This window comes from Nomascus leucogenys, chromosome 17 (assembly GCF_006542625.1).
Source record: "Nomascus leucogenys isolate Asia chromosome 17, Asia_NLE_v1, whole genome shotgun sequence".
NCBI classification, from domain to species: domain Eukaryota; kingdom Metazoa; phylum Chordata; class Mammalia; order Primates; family Hylobatidae; genus Nomascus; species Nomascus leucogenys.
In genome coordinates, this window is record NC_044397.1 from 40,853,717 (window position 1) to 40,872,277 (window position 18,561).

Genomic DNA, 18,561 nt, shown 5'->3' on the forward strand with positions numbered 1-18,561 from the left:
ATTCAAAGGCCAGCCGGTGGTGTTAGACTGCAACTTTTATTGAAGCCATGGTGCACAGCAGCAACAGAGATAATGCTCCTTGCAAAGCAGGGCTACCCTATAGGCAGTGTGCCCGGAGTAGCAGCTCAGAGGCAGTGCTGCACTCACACACTTATACCCATTTTTAATTACATTCAAATGAAGGGGTGGATTATGCAGACATTTCTAGGGAAAAAGGGTGGTAACTTCTGGGTCATCAAGTCATTGCCATAGAAAGGGGCAGTAACTTCCAAGTGTTGCCATGGCAATGGAAAACTGATGTGGCACATTGTAGGTACGTTTTATGGAAAGCTGCTTCCACCCCATCCCTGTTTTAGCTAGTCCTCAATATGGTCCAGTATCCAAGCCCTACCTCCTGAGTTGAGTCCTGCCTCCTACCTCACTACTGGCTTTTCAGAGTCAATTGTGTGCATCTCATCCCATCTCTGAGGTTAATGACATCATGTGGATAGCTTGAAATTGACTATGATGGGAGTATTTACACCACGGAAACAGGCAGCTGTTACCTATCAAGAACCCCTCTGCACCAGCCTGCTCCTGAAAATTTACACACCACTGCCTCCTCTCTGTTGCATTTTCTGCCCTGGGCCTCGGGTGTCTGGAGTCTCATGTAGCCTTCCATCAACCCCACTCCTTCAGCTGTGGGGCTCGGTTCAGTGCCTCTGATTCTCTGCAGAGATGGGCAACATGTCAGCACTTCTATCTTTCTTCTCTTTCTCAGGCTCCATCCAGAAAAACAACTTGTACCACTAAGCTCCTTTATCCTCCTTATGTCAAAATATTCCCTGCCCCAAATAAAACAAACAAAAACACAATACAATGAAGCAATGGTGCTGGGTGTATTAACCTATTTGAATAGATACATGGGACAGGGGAGTTACTTTTATAAATCTTACCTCAGGACTAGTCTTTTTTTTTTTTTTTTTTTTTTTTTGAGATGGAGTCTCACTCTGTTGCCAGGCTGGAGTGCAGTGGCCCGATCTCAGCTCACTGCAACCTCCACCTCCTAGGCTCACTCTGTTGCCAGGCTGGAGTGCAGTGGCCCGATCTCAGCTCACTGCAACCTCCACCTCCTAGGTTCAAGCAATTCTCCTGCCTTAGCCTCCCGAGTACCTGGGATTATAGGTGCGTGCTACCATGCCTAGCTAGTTTTTGTATTTTTAGTAGAGATGGGGTTTCACTGTGTTGGCCAGGATGGTCTTGATCTCTTGACCTCATGATCCACCCATCTCAGCCTCCCAAAATGCTGGGATTACAGGTGCGAGCCACCGCACCCAGCCTTGGGGGACTAGTCTTGACACCTAGTTAGATATGTACATTTTTTACTTTGATTTCTCAAAAAATGCTCCAAAACCAAGGCACTTTGAATGGAGTAGAAGGCACTGGGCCTCTAATCTTGAAGCTTGGGCTTCAGTTCTGACTCCTTCCGTGGCCCACTGTGTGCCCATGGGTGTGTTAGTAAAGGGTGAACCAACTTACACATTGTGTGCCCCTGGGTTTATTAGTCAAGGCTGGGACAACTAACTTGCTGTGTGCTCTTGGATTTGCTAGTCAAGTCCAGGCCAACTGGCCCACTGTGTGTCCTTGGATATATTATTTAAGAGCAGGCCAGTTCATCTCATGTGTGCTCTTAGGCTCTTAGGTGTATTAGTCAAGGGTAAACCAATTAATCTTCTGTGTCCTTGGGTTTACTAGTCAAGGGTGGGCCAATGGACGTACTGTGTGCCCTTGAGTGTATTATTCAAGGGTGGGCCAGTTGACCCACTGTGCCTTCTTGAGTGTATTAGTCAAGAGTGGATCAACTGACCCACTGTGTGCCCTTGGATGTATTAGTCAAGGGTGGGCCAATTGGCCTACTGTGTGCTCTTAGATGTATTAGTCAAGAGTGGGTTAACTGTCCCATGTATGCCCTTGGGTATATTAGACCCACTGTGTATCCTTGGGGATATTAGACCCACTGTGTGTTCTTGGGTATATTAGACCCACTGTGTGTTCTTGGGTATATTAGACCCACTGTGTGTTCTTGGGTGTATTAGTCAAGAGCAGGCCAACTGACCCACTGTGTGCCCTTAGATGTATTCATCAAGAGTGGGTCAACTGTCCCACTGTGTGTCCTTAAGTACATTAGACCCACTGTGTGTTCTTGGGTGTCAAAAGTGGGCCAACTGACACACTGTGTGCCCTTGGATGTATTGCTCAAGGGCTGGCTTACTAACCCACAGCATGCTCTTGGGTGTGTTAGAGTGGCTTAATTGCTAAAGCAAACCTCAACTTCAGTGGCGAACCTCAACATGTTTATTTCTCACTTGTATGGCTGTCCATTCAGTTGGATGGGGAAATTGAGTGAGGACTGGGTGTGGAAAGGTTTGATGAACTAACCTAGTCATTACTCTCTTTAATACTCCATTAACCAGAATTTGGTCACATGGCCAAACTGCAAGGCAGCAGTGTAAGGAAGGAAGAAGAGATTGGTGAGTACCCACATATCTGCTGTGTTGGGGAAGTCCTTTTCCTTCTAGATACTTGATTCTATGGCTGAAACACAGAGGCTTTGATCTATGAGATCTGCAAGGCTTCTTCTTGCTCTAAGAGTCCACGAGTTTCTTCTTTTATTATTGACAAACTAAATGAGCAGAGTTTTCAAAGCAGATTGGATTTGCTTCTCATTCCTGGCTTGGATCCCCAATGTTTTTCGTTGTGGGGTAGAGCCAACCCTTCACTGACGAGTCTGTTCAAAATGCTAATCAAAGTATTAGTGCCTGATCATCATCTTTCTCCAAACAATGCCCAGACCCACATCTCACTCCTTCTAAGTCTTCTGAGAGTCCAAATTTTGAACCTGTTTCATCAAGGCCAAATGTCAATCATAAGAAGAAATCTATATGAAATTTTAATTGCAAGATGTTCGGTGTAAATTTAATGAGTGAAATAAGAGATCTGAGAATTCCCGCATTCTCGGCTCATGCATAATGTTGACTTAAATTGGCTCTCTGGAGGTGGAGGGAATTGCATTTTTAGAATTTACACACCGAGAGAGCAAATGGAGTGGACCCTGAAGGTTAAGGTCATAAATCAGAATCATTTAACTGGCCTTGAGTGATTGCTGTAGGCTGTAATGGCAAGGAGAGCTGGCTGCAGCCACAAGTGATTACTCTGCCTCCGATTATTGAAATGCTACTCAATATTCATAAATCAGTGGTCATTGATCCCCCAAATAGTACCTGTCGGCTTTCTAAAAAAATTTCCAACCTGCTAATGGAGATTGAAAGAGGCTGATGGGCGCTGGCTCAGAATTGAAACAGATGAGAGCGTTACTCAGACAGACCTGGAAACATGTCTTTTTGGAACGTGAAGTCACTTTGGGGTAAACATGTCCCAGCAGACATCTTTTCACTCTTTGCAAAAGGGGGAATATTCAGGCAGTTTCTCCCAACCTTTGTCATTTCTGTAGAGAATAGCTTTGATGTTTATGTCTCAATCTCTGAAATTTTGCTTGGGATCAAATCAAATTAGTTAAAAGCTTCAATTCAATTGCTTGCACATCCCTGTTTACCCACAGTAATTGGAAAATAAATGCACGGTGCAGCGAAAGGCCATGACATTTATTGGATAGCATGGGAGCAAGCCAGGGAAGGAAATCGTAATTGGAGCGTCAGTCACTGGGGTAACAAATTTGGGAAGAAATAGAGAAATGAAAATGAGCATGAACTCGTAGGGACATCAAACTGAAAAGTGATTTCATGACCACAGACACTTCAAGTCCATGTTCATTTTCCCTTTGCCTTGTTTCTGGGTTGGATTCATAAATTATATATAATGGTGACCAGACGTCTGGGTGAGGACATCACATTGACTCGAGTAATAGGCACCACTCTGTAACTATTGCATTTGAAATCTGGCAGAAAATGAGATTTGTGTGTGGATGTGAGGGAGACAAGCTGTATAGATTCATCTCCTGCCTGGTTTCACCTTGAAAAAAGGAAACCAGAGAAGGGAGGCTGAAAATAAATCCTGTTTTCAAGTGTAATTGCTCAAAATAATAGCATGGACTCTTGATCCCAGATTTATTAGTCAAAGAGCATAGAAACAAACATTGTAGCTGCAAAACCACCCCCTCTTCTTGGAAATTGAGGGACATAGAAGAAAGGGGACTCTGTCCAGGATGACAGAGCTAGAGCTGAAATCCAGGCCAGCTGCCATGAAAAAGAGCAACAGTTCAAACCACATTCCCCAGGGAAACAATCTTTGCACAAAAGCAATTTGGCGATAGGTATGAAGAGTGTTAAAAACGTCCATTCTCTACCTCCTTTGGGGTTGATTCTATTTATCCTCAGTACAAATTCTCATTTCTACTACCTGATTCCAGAGAATTACGTTGACCTATAAAGAGGTTCATGGAAGCCTTATTTTTACTACATTTGAAGCAGGTGATAAGTCCAATATGGAAGAATATTTAAGGAAGGCATGGATTGCCTTGCACGGTAGCAAGGAACCCTTTGAAAGGTTGCCTTGGAGAATCCATGACACTCCAAAGGAAATGTTTATAGTAAATGAAAAAAGCAGACTGCAAATATGTAGCCCCAGGGTACTCACACCTACGTAAAAGATGCATGGCTGGATAGTATCAGGCAAATTTAGAAGAAGCCATGATTTCCTTCTTAGCATGCTTCCCTCCTTGTTCCCTAACTGTGATCCTGCCTCAATGAAGCCTGTTCACTAAACGTGTTTTCTCTTTTCCCCTGGTTCACACTGCTCTTACTGGCTAAAGTACTAACAAGACTTATTTTCTTCTCTTATAATCATGCACTTTTTGGTTATAGAAGTAATGCATACTCATTGTATGACTTTTTGGCAAATACAGAAAAGCATAAAAATATGATAAAAACCAGTCATAATGATGCCACTCAGAGATACCACAGTTTAGTTTATATTTGGGAGCATAACTTTCATGCCCAACCATCTTATAATTAAGGATCTGACCTACATGTGTTTCTGCTTTATGAACTCCGAGTTACTAAGCCACCAACTCAAGATCACTGGCTGCATCCTAAATTGCTGTGTGACCTCTTGGCAAGTTGCTTACCCTCTCTATTCCTAAATTTCCTAATTTGTAAAATGCGTGGGTTGTTCTGTTTCTATCAAAAAAAACTATCTCAGCCCTAAGAAGGCTATAAATTCATAATAGTGTAGTTCTAATAGGAATCAGATTTATATCTAGCATGACATGCAGGCAGTATTGATAACTTTTCACGTGACCAATGAGATTCCTAAACTACATAATATGCCCACCCCCTTAAAGATCTTTATCTGTTCTCTTCCATCCCTCCATGATCTAGCCACACAGGAACCACTTGTGTCTCTTCTGATGAACCTCCTGCTGTGATGCCTCTGTGCTTCTCTCTAAGCTGTGTCCTTCTCCCAGAATAACCTTTCCCAACCTGTGCACATCAGGACAGTGCCCAGATGTCTCCTCCTGCAGGGAGACTTCTCTGTTCTCCCCAGTGCAGGATCAGCTGCTAACTCTCCTATGTTCCCACAAGACTATGCAGAAGTTGTTTTACTCACTCTTATTGAGTAGGGCTGCAATTTCTGTGAGCATATCTATCTCTAAACTCTGGGGACAACGTGGCTGACCTTTGTGATTCCAGACCCAAGGTCGTCGCAGACCTAAGGGAAGAAATGAGTGCTTCATTTTTGCTGGGTCATCATTCCTTATTATTAATACAAGGCTTGGAATAAGTAAGACACAATGATTTGATGTTTTGAACAAAGCCAAGGTGACAATGGTTAAAGCTGAAGGAAGCGTTCATTGCCATCAGGCCATGGGCAGTGGGACAAGGCTGTGGTTATTTTCTTGCAGCAGTGCAGGAAGCCTGTTGCACTCTGAAACAGGAGCTGAATGCCTTGGTGGAGATAAATGGGGAAGGCATGTGATACATCCGGCAGGCAGTAGTTCATCTAAAATTAGCTGAAGCCCCTGGGTTTTTTTTGTTTTTTTTTTTTGAGACAGGGTCTCACTCTGTTGCTCAGGCTAGAGTGCAGTGATGCGATCACAGCTCACTGTAGCCTTGACCGCCTGGGCTCAAGTGATCCTTCTGCCTTACCCTCTTGAGTAGCTGGAGCTACAGGTGCATGCCACCACACTCGGCTAATTTTTTATATTTTTTGTAAAGAGAGGGTTTCTCAATGTTGCCCAGGCTGGGCTTAAACTCTTGGGCTCAAGCAATCTGCCCACCTCAGCCCCACAAAATGCGGGGATTATAGGCATGAGCCACTGCTCCTGACTCAAGCTTCTGGGTTTTAGCCAGGACAATGGGTCTCTGTGTAGTCACAGTCTAAACTCTTCTGCTTTCACACTAATTTGCAAAATACATGGCAAAATCTTCAGGCTGCATGGATGGGATTGATCTGACATCACCTTTCCTATTTTCAGCCCTGTTTCATAAAAACCATGTTGAATCAATGCTGTTGCTTTTAATGATGATAATTTTTGAGGAAAGTAGCATGTTATTAGATTTTATTATACGAAACACATTCTGAGCCTCAGAAAGGCACTACCTTTCTGGGAAAGAAGCAGGAAGATTAAAGAGAATGAAGCCCCATTTCCTATGAGCCACATCCCTACGACACCTTGAAAGGCCCTTTGTTCACTCCAGTGCCCTGGCCACATCATTCCACTTGCCTGGCCAAGCACTCCTCCTCTGACAACCTTAGGAACTCACAGATTACTAGCAAGAGAGCAGCCTTGAGTCCTGAGCCCTCAACCGTGAGCTCCCAGAGCTAAGTTAGGCTAGATTGTGGAGGAATCTCAAATCATCACGAATTCCTGAAACAAGAAAGGAACCCACACCCAGACTGGCTTGCAATTCTCCTTCAAAGGGAAATGGAATTGCCAGTGTGAACCTCCTTAATACTTAAATGCTTTGCAGATGAAACAGAAAATAACCAGGAATTGCATTCTCAATGCTGCCACTGCATTTACGGAGCCTCGGGCAGGATATCTGACCCATTATTGTCAGAATATACAGAGTCCACATCCCAAACCATTAATTTGAGATTCTACATTCAATCATTGTTTATTCATTGTCAAATTTATATGACATACAAAACCCTCTTATTTTAACACCTGATATTTGTCTCTGCAGACACATTTAGAGAAAGGCTATGCATCAGATGCTAGTTTGACTTTCTTGAATTCTCAACCACAGAAGCTCAGGGACTCTTTGCATATGCAAGTGTGTGTGTGCATCTGTGGGAGTTCACAGAGTAAGGGCATGACACGGTTCAGTATTTTCACCTCCTGAGCAGATTTTCTGGGGAGTGATGGGTAAAAGGGCACAGTGGCTCATGCCTGTAATCCCAGCACTTTGGGAGGCCAAGGCAGGTGAATCACGAGGTCAGGAGTTCGAGACCAGCCTGGCCACCATGGTGAAATGCTGTCTCTACTAAAAATACAAAAAATTAGCTGGGTGTAGTGGCGGGCACCTGTAATTCCAGCTAATCAGGAGGCTGAGGCAGGAGAATCATTTGAACCTGGGAGATGGAGGTTGCGGTGAGCCAAGATCATGCCACTGTACTCCAGCCCGGGTGACAGAGTGAGACTCCGTCTTAAAAAAAGCAAAACCAAACAAACAAACAAAAAAACCCACTATGTCCACCTTTCTACGCAGTGCTGAAAATCTGTTTTGGACCTTCCAATCAGGATATCAGAAGAAAATGTCCCTTGTGGCATACAAAGACATAGCACAGAGCGGCAGCCAGCCAGCCAGCAAGGGGAGGGTTTTACACTGAGAGAAAAGCCACTCCTGCAGAAAAAGTGATGAGTAGAGGGCACTTCTGAGACTGCTTTGGGCAGAAGAAATTTTCTTAGCAATCCTTTAGCTAAGAAGTCTATACTTGGCATTTATTTTGAGCCCAGAGGTCAGCAGAGGTAAGATGATTCTGCAAAACATCACAAATTCCTGACAAAAGAAAGGAGCCCACAGCTTGGGCCTGCTTGGAATAAGGACAGTGTGAGACAGCTTGTAAAGAAGTCACAGAAGAAGATAACGCAAGGGAAAGAGGCGGAGAGAAGGGAATACTTTCCTGTCTCCAGTTAGCTGGGACTTTCTTTTTTTCTTTTCTTTCTTTTTTTATTTTTTTGAGACGGAGTCTCGCTCTGTTGCCCAGGTTGGAGTGCAGTGGCGTGATCTCAGCTCACTGCAAGCTCTGCCTCTGGGGTTCATGCCATTCTCCCACCTCAGCCTCCCCAAGTAGCTGGGACTACAGGCGCCCGCCACCACGCCCAGCTAATTTTTTTGTATTTTTAGTAGAGACGGGGTTTCACCATGTTAGCCAGGATGGTCTTGATCTCCTGACCTCATGATCCGCCTGCCTCGGCCTCCCAAAGTGCTGGGATTACAGGCGTGAGCCACCAGGGAGTTTTCATGTCTTCTCAACTGAGAGAGAATTGGAAGATAATGTCAGAATCCCACTCCATGCAGCATGCAGCCTGTTTTTTCTTAATATCTGGTTGGATTTGCATCTAGATTTTCCTAAGATGAGACTTCCTGTTATAGGGAAGTCGCTTAAAAGGCTTTGGAGTGTGTGAGGCCAAAACTGGCAGATCACGAGGTGGGGAGTTTGACAAAAATTAGCCAGGCGTGGTGGTGTGCACCTGTACTCCCAGCTACTCAGGAGGCTGAGGCAGGAGAATCACTTGAACCAGGGAGGCAGAGGCTGCACTGAGCCAAGATCACGCCACTGCACTCCAGACTGGGCAACAGAGCCAGACTCCATCTCAAAAAAAAAAAAAAAAGGCTTTGGAGTGGACTGCAATACTGTGTAAAGTTGGCAAGGAAATGTAGGGTGCCCACAAACCACATGGGGCTCCTTACATTTAAATAACCCTCCAACTCTTCTACTCAGTCAGGCACTTGGAAGTCGCAAAGGGGAAGGGAGAGGGGAAGATTGGCCTGGAGACCTGTACACATGTCTTTAACTTAATGTTAAGTGTGTTTCGGCCTTGAACTTAGTATTAAGTGTAGCTCTCATTCCACATGTGGTTCAGTCATTCACTGCTAACCTTATCTTTTTTTTTTTTTTTTTTTTTGAGACAGAGTCTTCTTTTGTCACCCAGGCTGGAGTGCAGTGGCATGATCTCGGCTCACTGCAACTTCCGCCTCCCAGGTTCAAGCGATTCTCCTGCCTCAGCCTCCCAAGTAGCTGGGATAACAGGCACCCGCCAGTACACCCAGCTAATTTTTTTGTATTTTTAGTAGAGATGGGGTTTCACCATGTTGACCAGGCTGGTCTCAAACTCCTGACCTCATGATTTGCCCGCCTTGGCCTTCCAAAGTGTTGAGATTGCAGGCGTGGGCCACTACATCCGGCCCAAACTTACCTCTTTTAAACACCCACTCCCCTCTGTATCTGCCCCAGGATAGGAACCATGTTCTGCAGTGTCTGAGGACATGGGTTCTGGAGACCAGAGGGTTCTGCTGTTTGTTAATAACGTAGCACAAAGCAAGCATTTCCGCCTCTGTGCCTCAGTTTCTTCAGACAACAAGTGAGACTAATGGTCATATCTACTGCCAGGGTCATTGTGAAGATTTATAGAGGTCAGTTTCTGTAACTTGCCAGGCACAAGGCCAGCACTCTCCAAATAGCAGCTATTTGTATTATTTTTGTTACAGCCTCAACCTATGGGCTTTAAGCCTCAGAATTGGAGTGGCTGGTCTCCCATGTTCTCACAAGCACCCACAGCCAGATGGACAGCTCTGAATAAGATGGGTCATTATACTGTGAGGAAGAAAATCAGAGCTCCCACGGGGAGATATGAGCTCTCTGTATGGAACTGTCAAACCATTTTGGCAGCTGTCTTGCAAACAAAGGCAAAAGTGGGATCCTGTGGTTGATTGGTGTGCAATGATCAATTTCTGTCTTTGGGAACTGCAAGGAGGGAGACACCATGGTGTGATAAGACCCAAGCTGTCATCCCTGCCCAATGTTGACAGTCATCTAACTTTGCAGGGCTGGCTTTCCAATTTGCGAAGTGGGTTGATGGACCATGTTGCCTACCCTGAGTGCTTTCTGCTCTGTGATTCTGTTACTCCGAGAAATGGAGCACATAGCCCTCAAATCCTCTTGAGGATGAGCTGTATTTCTTTATGGGTGAGGGGGAAGTGTGTGTCTGTTTCTCTTCAAGAGTAATAGAATCCTGGGATATCGAAACTGTGAGTCTCCTTGGAAACAATGAGAAGATGAAACTTTGGATTTTTCATTTTCCATCACTTTGAGATAATACGTCAATGTGTGTAACCTTTTCTAGATTTTAGCACTCTGAGCACTTACGGATCACAGAAAGCAAAGATCTATGCCTGGAAGTCTTGTATCTATAATATAAAAAATGCACTGGCGTATCCACTCACAGCAGGAACATATTACTGCTTTTATGGGTGCCTTTCATTGAAAAGATGGACTGGGATTTGGACTTTCTTACAGTCTCTAACACAATTTAATAAGGACTAAGTGCAGGTAGAGGATTGAAGGATGGTTTCAGGTTCAGATGCACACTTTTCTGGGCATGACAAAGGCATGCTGTCTGACTGCTTTGGTGCTTCTGGCAGTGAACTCCACTCTAGGAGTCTTAGAAATCCTAAAAGGCTGCAGTGCCTTGGGGAATCTGTTCAGTTTCTGACACGTAGTTCTGGTGTCTCCCATGGTCTCCTTTCTGCCTCTTCCTTGCTTCTTTCTGCTGTGTAGGGTGTGTCTGGTACTTTGGCTGAGTGTTCTACCTGGTTCATCATTTTGGCTTTATCCTGGATCTGCTCTTCCCCTCCCTTGACTCCACAGTCTTCCAGTTTTACCTTCCTCAACCCTCACTCTGGCTTCTAAATCTCTTCCAGAGTCCACTTACCCATGAGGGTTTGGAGCATCCGTTCATCTGCCTCTGGTTTACCTCCTGTCTGAGGTCCTCTTTCTCCAGTACCCTAGGGAGTGGGATAGATAGCCTGGGGTAGGACACTGGGGTCCAAAGGAACAGGAACCACTGCTCAAGAGAGTGGCCTGTGGCCAGCTCTGGGCTTGAAGCTGAAGTTCTGGGTGGACCACTTGTGGATGGAGCACAGTGAGAGGTAGATATATCTAGCCAAACAGCACACACAGCCCTTGAGCAGGCTGGTCCTTGCAGAGCAGAGCCCTTGTTGGTGAATTGGCATTCAGGGGATACACTCCAGGATTATAAGGAAATGAGCTGCCAAGAGTTAGGCTACAGATTCTCAAAAACCTAGGCATAGAATTACCACATGACCCAACAATTCTGCTCCTAAATACATACCCCAAATAACTGAAAACAGGGGTTCAAATAAAAACATGTACACAAATGTGTATAGCAGAGTTACTCACAATAGCCAAAAGGTGGAAACAACCCCAGTGTCCATCAACGGGTGAATGGAGACCTACAACGAGGCATATCTATACAATGGAATATTATTCAGTCATTAAAAGGAATGAAGTACTGACACATTCCACAATGTGGATAAACCTTGAAACATTATGCTAAGTGAAAGAAGCTAGACACAAAAGCACACCATTATATGATTCTACTTATGTGAAATGTCCAGAATAGGCAAGTCCACAGAGCCCAAAAATAGACTAGTGGTTTTCAGGGGCTGGGGATGGGGGATATGGGGAGTGACTGGGGTACAGGATTTTCTTTTTGGATGGTGTAGATATCTGGGAACTAGATAGATACAATGTTTGCACACCTTTGTGAATGTGCTAAATGGCAAGGAATTATACACATTCAAATGAATAATGATTAATTTTATATTATGGGAATTTTACCTTAATTTAAAAAAATGTAGGACAGACTCTAGCCTGCATTGGGAGATGGGCAGATACATTGAGAAAGCAGTCATGTTACTGAAACCCAGAAGGAGGATCATATCAGGAATGGGTTTGGCTGTACATATAATATTAATATAAATTATATTAATGATAGCTTAAATAAATGGGGGTTTATATTCTCCACTCAGAAGTCTGGGGTGGGTGACTCATAATGACCCCAAAAATGATATTGGGGATCCAAGCTCTTAATCTTCTCTACTGTTGTTAGTATGTATGCTTTTTACTCATTCCTTTTGCCTCATCATCACAAAATAGTTGCTACCATTCCAGCCACCATATCTAGGTTCCAGGCAGGAAGAAGGGAAAGTTGTAAAGAACTGTAGGAGCATTTCCAGTTAGACCTTTTTTTTCTTTTCTTTTCTTTTTTTTTTTTTTTTTTTTTTTGAGATAGAGTCTCACTCTGTTGCTCTGTCACCTAGGCTGGAGTGCAGTGGCGCGATCTTGGTTCACCACAACTTCCACCTCCTGGGTTCAAGTGTTTCTCATGCCTCAGCCTCCTGAGTAGCTGGGACTACAGGTGCATACCACCATGCCCAGCTAATTTTTGTATTTTTAGTAGAGATGGAGTTTCACTATGTTGATCAGGCTGGTCTTGAACTCCTGACCTCAAGTGATCCACTTTCCTAGGCCTTCGAAAGTGCTGGGATTACAGGTGTAAGCCACCGTGCCTGGCCTGGGTTGGACCTTTCAAATAAGGTCCTGGATCCTTATTTCCTGGATCCGCCACTCACTGACAACAACACTGGGTCAGAGAATCCCTCATTGATCCATCAACGAGAAAGTGACTTGGGACAGAATTACAGGAGGTTGGTTCAGTCAACCAATAATGTCTGTATGAGAACAAAAGAAAAAAGTCTGGAAATTGCATTTTATACATAAGATGACCTGGAGGTCCTCAGCTGCAGGACCTGTATCTTGCCATGGCAAGGTCTGCCATGGTGACGTTTGGCCTCAGGATAGATCAGCACTGTTCAGAGACTCAGCCTTCAGGAAAGGGGCATTGTTTCTTCCTGGGGAAAGCCCTAGGGAATCTGATTTAATAGCAACCCCACAGGAGGGAAGGATGGTCAGCTTGGATAATGTTTCCCTCATCAGAAGTCAAGGCAAGACTGGTCTTGAGCCCAGGGATGGTGGTCCCAGCTGGGAGTTACTGGGGAGAGCAATGGCCACTGAGATGAGGTTGGAAGCAATGGACACAGATGTGGGACCCAGAACTTGTCTCAACAACATGACAAGATCAAGCCAAGGATGGATATTGCTTGGCATGGGCTATTCCTGTAAGGAAAATACTGTCCATGTCAAAATAAAGTGTACTTCTTTCTGCTGCCTGGAGAGACACCAAAATGTACAGATACACATGTGTCTGGTTTCATATACATGTCATTTGTCTGTGACCTTTTTGAAACCACATATTGTGACTTTTTTTTTTTTTTTTGAGATGGAGTCTTGCTCTGTCGCCCAGGCTGGAGTGCAGTGGTGTGATCCCGACTCACTGCAACCTCCCCATCCTGGGTTCAAGGTATTCTCCTGCCTTAAGCCCCCCAAGTAGCTGGGACTACAGGCATGCACCATCACGCCCAGATAATTTTTCTATTTTTAGTAGCAAGGGGGTTTCACCATGTTGGCCAGGCTGGTCTCGAACTCCTGACCTCAAGTGATCTGCCTGCCTTGGCCTCCCAAAGTGCTGGGATTACAGGCATGAGCCACCACGCCTGGCTTCACATATTGTGTCTTGTTCATCCACATGTCTCCACTATCTAGCACAGTTCTCAGCACACAATACTAGTCCTCCATTAATTTCCATTAATGTTGTCAAGATGGAATGAATCTTTTGCAACTCCATAAAGATAGTCTCAGTTTGGTATCTGCAGTTCAGTCAGTCTTCTGTTCATTTCACTTTCCTGGGCAGGACCAGCTCTGGTGAAAATTATGAAGTAATTTCATAATAAGAGTTGAAGTAATTTCAGAATAAGAGTTTTTCTTCATAACTCCATTGTGGTAACAGCCTTCTCCCCAAATCCTCTGATAGGCTCTATTGGAAAAACACAGGCTTTGTGGCTAGAATGAAGTAGCTTCCAGTGACTGGATATGAAAACATACTGTAAACCTACAATGATTCGAGCCAGTGGCCCTGGCTTAGACCCAAGTAAATCAAAGGAATAGTCTAAAACGCACAAATAGACTTAAGTATATGTAATAACCTAATGTATTAATAAAGTGAGATAAATGATTTTAGTCAATACATTACTGTTTGAAAATTAAATTTCAGAATGCATTAAAGATGTAAAAAACTCATAAGAGTGCTAGGATAATACATGCGTTGATTTTAATGTTCCAGTCAAAGACGGAAATTTAAAGGTTGATTGATACATTTGACAAACTAAACAATTTAAAGTTGCAGTTTGGAAAATTACCACAGTAAAACAGAAAAATGGCTTAAGATGAGCTGGAACACCTATTTGCAGCATATATTATGGAAAAAAGTGTGATGATCTTAATATATTGAGAACGTTTACAAATCAATAAAATAGAAGATGATTGACCTAGTTAAAAAAATCAGCAAAGACATAACTGGCAATTCACAAAAGATGATATGCAAATTGCCAAGAAACATCAAAATAGCTCAGTATTACTAGTAAATAAATAAATTTAAACAACAAGATGTATATTTTTACTATAAAATTGACATTTTTGGGCTGGGCGTGGTGGCTCACTCCTGTAATCCCAGCACTTTGGGAGGCTGAGGTGGGCGGATCACAAAGTCAGGAGTTCAAGACGCACCTGGCCAACATGGTGAAACCCTGTCTCTACTAAAAATACAAAAGCTAGCCAGGCGTGGTGGTGTGCACCTGTAGTCCCAGCTACTCAGGAGGCTGAGGCAGGAGGATTGCTTGAACCCGGGAGATGGAGGTTGCAGTGAGCTGAGATCACTCCACTGCACTCCAGCCTGGGTAATAGAGTGAGACTCCATCTCAAAGGAAAAAAAAATGATATTTTTTTTGGAAAGGCAATGCCAGTGTTGGTAAGAGTTTGAGGAAATGGGAACTTGTACACACTGATTTAACCTGGCACAATGTTTTGACGTATGATTTTACAATATGCCTATCAAAAAACAAAATGTTCTTATTCTTTCAGTTAGAAATTTCATTTGTAGCAATTTATTCTAAAGAGTAACTCTGGGTATAGGCAAAGGATTTCCAAGGATATTCACTACATCATTGTTTATAACAGAGATTAGAAACAATCTCTCCAATAGAGGAATGGTTAAAAGTAATTTGGTACAAGAATGCAATGGAGTATAATGCGACAATGAAAAACAGTGAGGAAGATGGAGGGCCATGACCAGAGCATGTAAAATGAAAATGCAGATGATATAATAGCATATACAATATGATTCTGTTCCAGTAGGTAATCAGACAGACGTGAGAAGGGCAGGAGAGCCCCCCAACCCCACCAGGAATGTCAGGTGACCATCAGGCGGTGGTCAGGTGGTTGTTAAACCCTCTAAAATAATAGTCGGTCGCAGCCTGCACCAAGGAAAGGCAGTGTCCCAATAGATAGAAAAATCTGAAACTGGTGATCAGCTTCCCAGTAAGACCTCAGGAGTTGGGTGAGTGGGCTCAAGCATGCGCATTAAGAGGCAGAATGGTGGAGTTTCACTGGTCTGTGACCTTCCTCTAGGAACACTTGACTGGTAAGGGAAGAACGCCTCAAGTGAGCATGTGTACAATTTCAGGAAACACACTGCGCATGCGGCCCCTCCCAGATGCTGGAAGGCCACTGTGCATGTGGACAGCCCACCCCATGGGAAGAATCAGAGGAGAAGGGATGCAACCCTCCGGAAGCAGAACAACCTAGAAAACCCCAAGTCTGAGGTCAAACTGCACTTGATCTCTCAAGTCACCCGCTTTGTCCTCTTACAAGGGAACTGTACTTCCTTTCGTTCTTGCTCTAAAACTTTTTAACAGACTTTCACTCCTTCTCTAAAACTTACCTGAGTCCCTCCCTGTCCCTTACACCCCTTGGTCGAATTCTTTCTTCAGAAGAGGCAAGGATTCAGATTGCTGAAGACCTGTACGGATTCAGCTCCGGTAACAATTCCATTTTTTTTTTTTTTTTTTTTGAGATGGAGTCTTGCACTGTCACCCGGGCTGGAGTGCAATGGTGTGATCTTGGCTCACTGCAACCTCTGCCTCAGCCTCCTGAGTAGCTGGGACTACAGGCGCCTGCCACCACGCCTGGCTAAATTTGTATATATATTTTTTAAAGTAGAAATGGGATTTCACTATGTTGGCCAGGCTGGTCTCGAACTCCTGACCTGGTGATCCACCCGCCTCAGTCCCCCAAAGTGCTGGGATTACAAGTGTGAGCTACTGCACCTGGCCTAACAATTTCATTTTAAATGTGTGTGCACACACACACATATACACAGAAGAAAGGTAGTTATCTTTTAGTATTGCAGGAAACTTTTATTTCCTTCTCACACACACACATATATATTTTATATAACACAAAGTATTGTATGAAATCTAATATAATTTGTGATATAGACATGATACTGCCTAATACATACAGGGTTTCCTTTCCTATTATTATATTACTCATGGAAGCAGATTTCCCATTATATGACTCATGTAAGCAGATTTATAAAAAGTTATTTAATTGAAAAACTCTCCAGACCTCACTATTACTAACTGTATTTTTTGTTTTGTTTTTGTTTTGTTTTGTTTCCCGAGAAGGAGTTTTGCTCTGTCATCCAGGCTGGAGTGCAGTGGCACGATCTCGGCTCACTGCAACCTCCATCTCCTGGGTTCGAGCGATTCTCCTTCCTCAGCCTCCCAAGTAGCTGGGATTACAGGCATGCACCACCATGCCCAGCTAATTTTGCATTTTTAGTAGAGATGGGGTTTCTACATGTTGGTCAGGCTGGTCTCGAACTCCCGACCTTAGGTGATCTGCCGGCCTCAGCCTCCCCAAGTGCTAGGATTACAGGCATGCACCACCATGCCCAGCTAATTTTGCATTTTTAGTAGAGATGGGGTTTCTACATGTTGGTCAGGCTGGTCTCAAACTCCCGACCTTAGGTGATCTGCCGGCCTCAGCCTCCCCAAGTGCTAGGATTACAGGCATGAGCCACCGTGCCCAGCCCTAGTAGCTTTATTATCTTAGGCAAGTTACTTAAACCCTCTGAGCCTAAGTTTTTGCATCTGCAAAATTTGCATAATAATATCTACCTCTTAGAATTGTAGTGCAGATGAAATGGGATAATATGTATGAAAGCTTTCTGATCCATATTAATCACTCACTAAATGCAATGTCTTTTATTTTCTCTGGTACACTCTCCCTCCCTTATCACATGTGAACATAGGAGAGCTTCTAATAGATAAGCAGTTATATTTTACAGTGAATTTAAATGAATGTCTTTTTTTTTCCCAGATGGACTTTATTCTACGTCTGTGGGGTTTTCGTTAGAAAATGAAAGATTTGTTTCTATAACCTTCTATTTAAAGAATAATTGCAGTCTTTTTCCAATTTGTAGAAAAATTGAAGTCGATGGCTAGGAATTTTCTCCATTTTAATTTTCGCACTCTAAAACCACATCAGAAAGTTGTTTTCCTGCTACCATAACGATCACAGCAGAAACTCCTATGAGCTAGAATCTGAGTTTGCGAAGTCATATTGGGTTGTTTGGACCTACCAGTGTTTCTGCAAAGCCTGTGTTGACTCTGCCAATTCAAGGGGCTTGGGAAACACTTCGTCGGAAGGAGTGTTTTCACAGGTGGACGTGTGAGGGCTTATAACAGAATGCAGTGAGTGCTAACCTGATCTCGTCGATATTACGTGGGCTGACTGTTAGGCCACTTTGCACCAACCTGCCTGCACAATCTCTGAAAAGCTGTAGGTTAGGGTTCTGGAAATGGAAGTGTGGGCTGTGTTCAATGCAAGACTGTGCTTTGGGCAGCAAACAATTCATGGAAAAATCAGCAGCCCCTCCTTTCCTCTGCACAACAATCCCTAGCAGAGATTACGTTAAGTCAACCATTCCCATTGATTATGCTTGCAAAAAAATATACAGCCTCATCCCAGAAAACAAGACATTCCTCCTCCAGACTCTTTTTAAATTGCCCGTCACCTGCTTTCTCCTGGGTTTGGTGAATAACCTCATCCTACTATTGGTCAGGCCTCTGTCTCGGGGGGCCCACCTCAGCCCCAAACCTTGTTAGAATCCAGGTCTGTGTTCCTGGCACACAGCTGCTTCTTGCACTTGAAAACTGACGAGGAGAAAAATGGTCCCTGCACTTCCTATCAGCCTTAAACAGAAACATCTGCTCACCACGAGCCTTTTGCTGGCTTGGTTTGCAGGGAATGTGTTCTGGGCAGGTGACGGCGCTGCCTCTCTGCACGGTGACATCAGCCGGAGAGAACTGCTGCCGAGGATGGGGGGCCCTGGGAATACAGAATAGTTCTGCCTGCCAGGAAAACGAAGCCTGAACTGCACATTTTATAAAGCTTTAAAAGCACAAATCCTGGCTTAAAAGGGGAAATATTGCCAGGTGGTGAAAAGTGCTTCTGAAGAAAAAGAAAATAATATAAAAGAGAGAGCTGATTGAATCCAGGAGTTCTGTCTAGCCC